Below are 8,390 nucleotides of genomic sequence, written 5' to 3' on the forward strand. Positions count from 1 at the left end.
CACTACCTGAGAGCCCAATGTTTTATAAAACGCTCCACCCAGTTTCAGTGCTTTTTAATGAACAGCCCCAGCCCTATAACTTATAATACCCTCCCACCCTAGTAGCCCAGTAATTTTGTAAACTACTCACCCACCAGTTCATTTATAAACACCCACAACCTAATTTAATTTTTTTTATATAAACTACCTCCACCACCAGCCCAGTGATTTTACAAACCCCCACCAGCAGCCTAGTGATTTCACAATCTTGGTTTTCATTCTTGGCAACAGACCTTAGAGCACAGAGTAAAATGTCACTGAGCTACTGGGGAGGAATGTTTACAAAACCACTTCATCTTTCTCCAGGTCTCCTTTGCTAATGCACACTCCAGCAGCAGATGCATAATGATCTCTTTTTCACCACAGCTATTTTGGTGGCAGTTCCTTTCTGGGTCTCTGGTTGGGGCACATGTAGACCAGGAGATCCCAAGTGTAGCAAACCTGACAGTCCCATTCAAGGCAAATAAATGTTATGGATCAGTTTTAAAATTGACATTAAGCTCCCTATAGAATATTCAAGAGCCAAGCGTCTGTTTTTAACTGGCCACACAACCAATCTCAATCTCCAAAATGTTTCTAACATTGTCTAGACATGGAAGGTAGGCCCCCAGATATTTTTAACTAGAAAACAGACAAATGGGGTTCAACTTCAGCCCATTGTTATAAAGTGGTGCTAGCAAAAGGGAGGGCACATGGATTTGGAGGTAACTTCATGATAAATGACTGAAAGTTTGGAGACAGACAGCAAGGATAAAGGGCTCATAATTTTTTTGGGAAATGTGACAACTAATGGCTTCAGATTCTCACAGTATGTGTTAATAAGAGATGGAAAAACACAGAATTCTATAGTGAACTTTACAGATAACACTGAATCAGGTTGTGTGGGTAGGGGAAAGAGACACAAGGGACATAAATTAAGTGACTGGACAACACTATGTCAAATGGAGTTCAGTTTGTAGAATCCACATAAATCTGAGGAAGACATATTGGAATTTTTTTAATGTTTAAAGATTAAGAATAATGGAGATGAAAAAGTGACCTATGCATGTGTGCTCAAATCACAAAGCAGCTAATAGTCATAAATAGAAAATAACCTAAAAGGATGAGAAAGTGTTGGCCTTTATTACAAGTGGACTGGAATTCAAAGTGAAGAAATTCTGTTTCAGTTGGACAGATTCTTTGTCAGACACAGAGTCATGTACAGCATGGAAACAGACCCTTCAGTCCAACTTGTCCATGCTGACCAGATATCCTAAATTAATCTAGTCCCATTTGCCAGCATTTGGCCCATATCCCTCGCAACTCTTCCTATTCATGTACCCATCGAGATGCCTTTAAAATTCGGTTATTGTATCAGCCCCCACCACTTCCTCTGGCAACTCATTTCATACACGCACCACCCTCTGCGTGAAAAAGTTGCCCTTTAGGTCCTTTTTAAATCTTTCCCCTCTCGCCTTAAAGCTGTGCCTTCTAGACTATTCACCCTATCCATGCCCCTCATGATCTTATAAACCTCTATAAGCTCACACCTCAGCCTCGGATGCTCTAGAGGGAACAGCCCCAGCTTGTTCAGCCTCTCCCTGTCGCTCAAAACCTCCAACCCCAGCAACATCCTTGTAAATCATTTCTGAACCCTTTCTGTTTAAGGTTCATTTTGATATGGGCAATAAAACTCAAGAAGGATAAACTGGCTTGTGCGATTCAGTCATTGGAATTATACCAAAACTTAAAAGTTTAAATGTGAAGACAAGTTGAATTTTAAAAAATATTTTCCTGAGATAAATATATTAAGAAATAAAGTCAAAAGGGAAGTAAATTGATCTGAATGACAGGGAAACTATAATCTCATTGAAGGACAGAAAAGGTTTGAGGAGCTGAACATCCTATTTATTCCCACGTTAATTCTTGCGGGGTGAAGAACATAATAACTCATCTGGTGTTTATTTCAGTTAAATGTTACGTTGGCTGGATTTCATTGGTATTTTGCCCTTGAGAAACTGGCCTAATGTTTAGTGTAACAGAAGCTTCTGTGAGAAACAGTCACCACGGTTGATTATTGCTTTAAGAATTCAGTTCACAAGCCATGATCAACAAACAAAATATTATCGCATTAAAGGCACTTCACTGTTAGCCTAACATTATAAACATAACCATTTAAAATATAATATCAAATTTTAGAAAAGATATGTTTTGCTTGTCCTACCTTGCCTTTTGCTATTTTTTTACTTCTTCTCATACTCGTTTATTTTCATGATTTTAAACTATTTTGTTAACCTAATCCTCTGTAATAGGCTCTTCTCCTTTAAAAATTGATTTTAAAAATATTTGCTGGTTTTTCTTTCCTGCTGAAAGACTATTCTATCAGACAAATGAAGTGGCAAAATGAAGACTGAAGAATTTTTACGCTTCAAGAGAAACTTGCCTCAGAACAATCAACTTGTCAGTGCCTTCACAGTTTAATTTAGTTTAAAGATAAGATCTCATCAGTGGCACAGTAGGAGTTAATGCTTGATGAACATCATAAATGTGTTCTGGGATACAGAAACTAGATTCAGTATTTCCTCTGTTAAACCATGAAGCTCAGAACGGTAGTTACATAATTCAGATTCTAATAGCTTGTGGTTTTCAAAAGCTTTTATTACATTTTCTTAAACAATGTATGGTCACCAGCTGTAGGCAAATCCAAGCTCTCTAAGCTAGTTTTTTTTTAAAATGGTTTTCAAGTCTCTTGAAAGCAAACCTTAAGAGATAAAATCACTTGGTTACCTAAAGACTTTATCGTTCTAATATTAACCCTGTAATACATTATTTGAAGTAAAACAACAAAGTGGAAAATTTGATTGTCTTGTCCCCTTTCTCTTCTTTCTTTTTGACCTGTTTTTGAGGGCAGAATGGTCAACATCCTGACACTGGGCTCAAGACTTAACTGAATTTGGAACTTGGGACACAGCTACATATTTTTAGAGGTTTGCTGACACTAATTGATTGTCCGTAAGTGACTGTTCAATTTGAAGTGAATCAGTTTAGTTCGGCTTCATTACTGCCAACCGTCCACGGGCAAGTCTTAGGAGAATGTAAGAGGTCATCGAGGCGAGGTAATGGTGATAATGGTACAGGTTGGCAGCAGTCCATGTTCAACATCTGCAGCCTGGAGGAAGAGATAGGCTTCATTAGAGGAAGTTTCAAAGAAATATTTTCCTATCACGTGGCAGTCTCCAAAAGTGCTTTTTAGGCTCAATTTTATATATCTTTCCCAATGATAAATTCTGCACTTGCCTACATTGGGCACTTGCCTAACTCTGGGAGAACATAAAAAGCCTGAGCAAATCTGGCCGAGCACATGCTTTGTTCAGGTCAACTGAATTTCCAGATATTCCTGAAATAAGTATGAGGCAAATTCTCAATGTGCCCGAAGATCTACTAGTTTCACATGACCTTGATTGATGCCCAAGTTAGGCAAGTGCAGAATCAACCATTGGAAAGGATAGATAAATTTCAGAATGTAAAGGGATGGGGGCAAGGGACCAGAAATCGATGCACTTTGAATAAAGTCCATATCTTCTTTATTCATCGTCCATTTCATAGTGCAGCCATATTTCATTTCAAGTCAAAAACAGAGGAGCACTTTCCTGCCATGAGTGTCTGGATATAGACATGAGGCTTTCCTCTGTCCTGAATGGAGTATCAGACTATGTACGCATGTCATTGGTGACAGCCAGTAAGCACATGGTTTGTCTGCTGTCACTTATGGTTCGTAAAGCTGGCTATATCCTTCCCTTGGACATAGACGTCAGTGTAAAGGCCTGAGACACCACAGGCCTGATTTTGAAGTCCCAAAATTGGAGAAAATGCGGGTGGGAAGACCAAAATTATTGTTAACAGATGGTTTGGCTGGAATTACCCCCTTGTTTCCACCAGTGGCCATTTGCAAGGCATAGTGAAGGGCGCAGCGTAGGAATCCCTCTTTTACTTGTGAAAAGGAGGTCAGGTCTTGTAAGATTATCATTGGAGCAGGTAGGCTTCAAAAGCTACCAGAAGCCAGCTAAGCGAGAACAAATGGGAATGGTCATAGAGGTGAGGCAGAAGGTCAGGAAGATTCTTGGAAAGTACATCAGAGACATCTTTCAGAGGGCATTTTTAAGGGCCACCAACTAAGACTCAGGCCTCACCATGCTTCACTCCACTCAGCATTCCTTTAACATTATTTTTCCATTTGTTTGTGCTCTGTTAATGTCTGCATTATCCAATTCCTCATTATTGGTGAACTCAATATTTACCTGAATTACTCTTACCCTCTCTCTTCTAAATTTATACCCATCCTGGTCCTCCCTACATTTCTCCTATCATCTCTTCTATTAATATTCAATCAGCCCAATAACTTGGCCATGTCCAATGTTCTCAATTCACTTGCTCTCAAGCACAGCAAAGATCATCTCCAACCATTTTCTTACATCAATCAACTTGCATCCCCTTTCCACGTCCTTCCTATTTTCTTCTTGTCCTTCCCTGAAAAGAAAATCACTCCCAGTGACTTCTAAAAGCAAGGGTTATTGGGTCTCAGTTTCCTCTTCCAAAACTACCCACTGCTCTACGAGCAATCTGAAAAGCAAGCATTTGTGCATGGGAAATCATGTCTCACAAACTTGATAGAGTTTTTTGAAGAAGTAACAAAGAGGATTGATGAGGGCAGAGTGGTAGATGTGATCTATATAGACTTCAGTAAGACGTTCCACAACGTTCCCATGGGAGACTGATTAGCAAGGTCACATCTAATGGAATACATGGAGAACTAGCCATTTGGATACAAAACTGGCTCAAAGGTAGAAGACAGAGGGTGGTGGTGAAGGGTTGTTTTTCAGACTGGAGGTCTGTGACCAGTGGAGTGCCACAAGGATTGGTGCTGGGTCCTCTACTTTTTGTCATTTACATAAATGATTTGGATGCGAGCATAAGAGGTACAGTTAGTAAGTTTGCCGATTACACCAAAATTGGAGGTGTAGTGGACAGTGAAGAGGGTTACCTCCGATTACAACAGGATCTTGACCAGATGGGCCAATGGGCTGAGAAGTGGCAGATGGAGTTTCATTCAGATATGTGCGAGGTGCTGCATTTTGGGAAAGCAAACCCTAGCAGGACTTATACATTTAATGATAAGGTCCTAGGGAGTATTGCTGAACAAAGACACCTTGGAGTGCAGGTTCATAGCTCCTTGAAAGTGGAGTTGCAGGTGGATAGGATAGTGAAGAAGGCGTTTGGTATGCTTTCTTTTATTGGTCAGAACATTGAGTACAGGAGTTGGGAGTCATGTTGTGGCTGTACAGGACATTGGTTAGGCCACTGTTGGAATATTGCATGCAATATTGGTCTCCTTCCTATCGGAAAGATGTTGTGAAACTTGAAAGGGTTCAGAAAAGATTTACAAGGATGTTGGCAGGGTTGGAGGATTTGAGCTACAGGGAGAGGCTGAACAGGCTGGGGCTGTTTTCCCTGGAGCATCAGAGGCTGAGAGGTGACCTTATAGAGGTTTACAAAATTATGAAAGGCATTGATAGGGTAAATAGGCAAAATCTTTTCTCTGGGGTCGGAGAGTCCAGAACTAGAGGGCATAGGTTTAGGATGAGAGGGGAAAGATATGAAAGAGACCTACTTTTTCACACAGAGGGTGGTAAAGGTATGGAATGAGCTGCCAGAGGAAGTGGTGGAGGCTGGTACAATTGCAACATTTAAGAGGCATTTGGATGGGTACATGAATAGGAAAGGTTTGAAGGGATATGGGCCGGGTGCTGGCAGGTGGGACTAGATTGGGTTGGGATATCTGGTCGGCATGGATGGGTTGGACCGAAGGGTCTGTTTCCATGCTGTACATCTCTATGATTCTATGACTCTATAACACCAGCTTTCATTTTTCCATTACCAAAAGTCTCCTTAATCCTTTATTATCTTCCCCCTCCACTATTGCCTGAAACAACAATTGTGAAAAATTCATGGAAATCCTTCATTTCAAGTTTTAAAACAATCCACCTCAACCCTCCATCTGCTGTTCCATCACCTTTCCCAGCATTCCATTGTCTTAACTCAAAATCTGTGTCTTTCCCCACATGCCATTATCCAGCTCAGTTTCAGACTGGACTTCTGTTCTCTCGATACCATTCCTATTGAACAGTTGGCTAACTGACTTCATTTCCTGACATCCATACTATCTTACAACCAACTGAGGAGGGGTCAAATGGCTCCCCTTTTCACACTCTCCTCATTTGACCATAACAGACTTTTTGTTTGGAAGGAAATTTGCCAATTGTGAGTACTTAACAGTTTACAAGCTGCAATCATTTTTTTTTTTAAAGTCAAATTTTCTTGAGTTTAACAAATAAAGAGGTTAGCACTTGAAGTACGCATTTACACAAATAGAGATTACAGTGTGGTGGATAATCAATTGGACAAATTAAAGTCCACAGTCAATGCATATGCTCAAAAGACACAAAAGTGTTGGTTTGTCATGTGATCATTTTCTCAAATTGTCAGTAATTCAAACATGATCATATATTCCAATTGTAACTTGATAAGTTTATTGCTTAGCTCATGTCTGAAAAACTACCTTTAAAACAGGGTCCCACTGTTGCAGAAATTAGTCTTTAATGGTTCATTTCCAACAATTTGATACTGCAGGTGATTGCTATAGACGCCTTGTTAGTAGTACGGAAATGGAGTGGTCTTGTGGTGCAGTAATAGCATCTCTGCCAAGGTTACTGTTTAAATGCAAGTTAATCTTGAGAGAACTTAAGCAAATGAGCATGCAATTTGAATGTGTCACTTTGCAAATTGGTTGAAGCGTGAAATGTGTTTCACATACTGCTTAAATATTTCTCTTTTGACTAGCAACAATCCATTTTCTTCTCAAAATAAGGTGCTCAGTACTTATTTACAAAAACTGATTGGTATTTAGACTTTCTGCATTGCTTCGCATATATTGTTCCACCATTAAACTTTAGTGCCATTCAAAAGTTTCCCTCAATTGCAAATGTAAAAAAAGCAATCTTAGCAAATCGCCACAGTACAAATGTATGAGATAGGACAATGACAGATTATGTTACACTAGAGAATAACCATGGATGAAGCCAAATAGTGCAAATTTATGTGAGTAGAAAATGTAAGTGCATGAGGTGAAACAGCGCAAATCTGTGTGATCAATGTGTGAGGCTAGATGGAGCATGGATGTGGTTAGAAAGTGCAGATATGTGAGGTTGATGCAGATGTGTATGACAAAAATTTGCAGATATGTGAGTCTTTTGTTAATCTATGTATTTCCAGGTGAATACAAAATCTTTCCTGTAATATGACTCCTTTAAGTTTATTCACTCCTGATATTAGTTACTGCAATAACATCTCTCTCCATTTTTAAACCAATATTGCATTTGGTACAATTTAACTGGAAAGGTTGCACTGCTAATCATGCCCCACATTTCTACAAGCTGCCTGAATGTGTGCAAAATTCTAATTAGATCACCAAAAGGACCAATTTATCTGATTTACTGTTATTCAAGAGAAAGAAAACTTGCATCAGTTTTCATCAATAACAGAGAATAACTTTATTTATTGGAACATATTTAACTTTAACAAAAGACAGAGAAAAAAAGATTTCAAATCTGCCTCTATTTGACTTAAAGTAAACCCTTTCAAAAACCCCAAACACAAATGTGTGCACACATGAGGTTAAGTCAGATTAAAAGGTAAAAGGATAGACACAAATATTATCATAGAACAGGCATGTGGACAGTGCAAACATAATGCCAAAATCACAAGCTCAGGTTTCAACAGTTTTTTTTAAAATTGTCCCACACACTCTTGTTTTTTATGTTGGTATGGTGATGGTCATCTTCAATTTGATAGCTAATCAGGTGGACTTGGATCTATTTAGAATTATTTCTTTTTTTGGATTTCTGTCTTTTTCCCACATGGAGAGACACTGAGAGAGAGAGAATTGGATGCATTCCAATTTATGGACTCTGAATGATTCTCTCTCTGCTACCCTGGCATTTTGAGATTTTAACATGCTGTTGATGCTGCCTGAACTGCTGTGCTCTTCCAGCACCACTAATCCACAAACAGAGGACTTGTCAGGCAGGATTTTCTTAAGCCAAAAGACTCTAGGTGCCATTCAATCTCAAGCTCTCTCCTTCACTGATTCAAAAAGCAATATCGTATTTGTTAAGACTATATCAGACTAATTAGCAAGATATGATCTCATGGAATACAGGGAGAACTAGCCATTTGGATACAGAACTGACTTAAAGGCAGAAGATATAGAGTGGTGGGGGAGGGTTGTTTTTCAGACTGGAGGCCTGTGACCAGTG

The 8,390-nt window shown here is 39.2% G+C and overlaps 1 long non-coding RNA gene across 3 annotated transcripts in view; it reads right to left on the reverse strand.

Moving 5' to 3' along the window:
- Window positions 1–2,655: 2,655 nt before the first annotated feature.
- The window catches only part of LOC122549652, a 9,116-nt gene continuing 3,381 nt past the window's right edge, over window positions 2,656–8,390 (reverse strand). For all 3 annotated transcript variants that reach the window (XR_006311628.1, XR_006311627.1, XR_006311626.1), the window contains exon 2: window positions 2,656–3,187. This is a non-coding gene — a long non-coding RNA (uncharacterized LOC122549652). The remainder of the gene's footprint in view (window positions 3,188–8,390) is intronic.

The sequence above is a fragment of the Chiloscyllium plagiosum genome, chromosome 5, assembly GCF_004010195.1.
Source record: "Chiloscyllium plagiosum isolate BGI_BamShark_2017 chromosome 5, ASM401019v2, whole genome shotgun sequence".
Lineage (NCBI taxonomy): Eukaryota > Metazoa > Chordata > Chondrichthyes > Orectolobiformes > Hemiscylliidae > Chiloscyllium > Chiloscyllium plagiosum.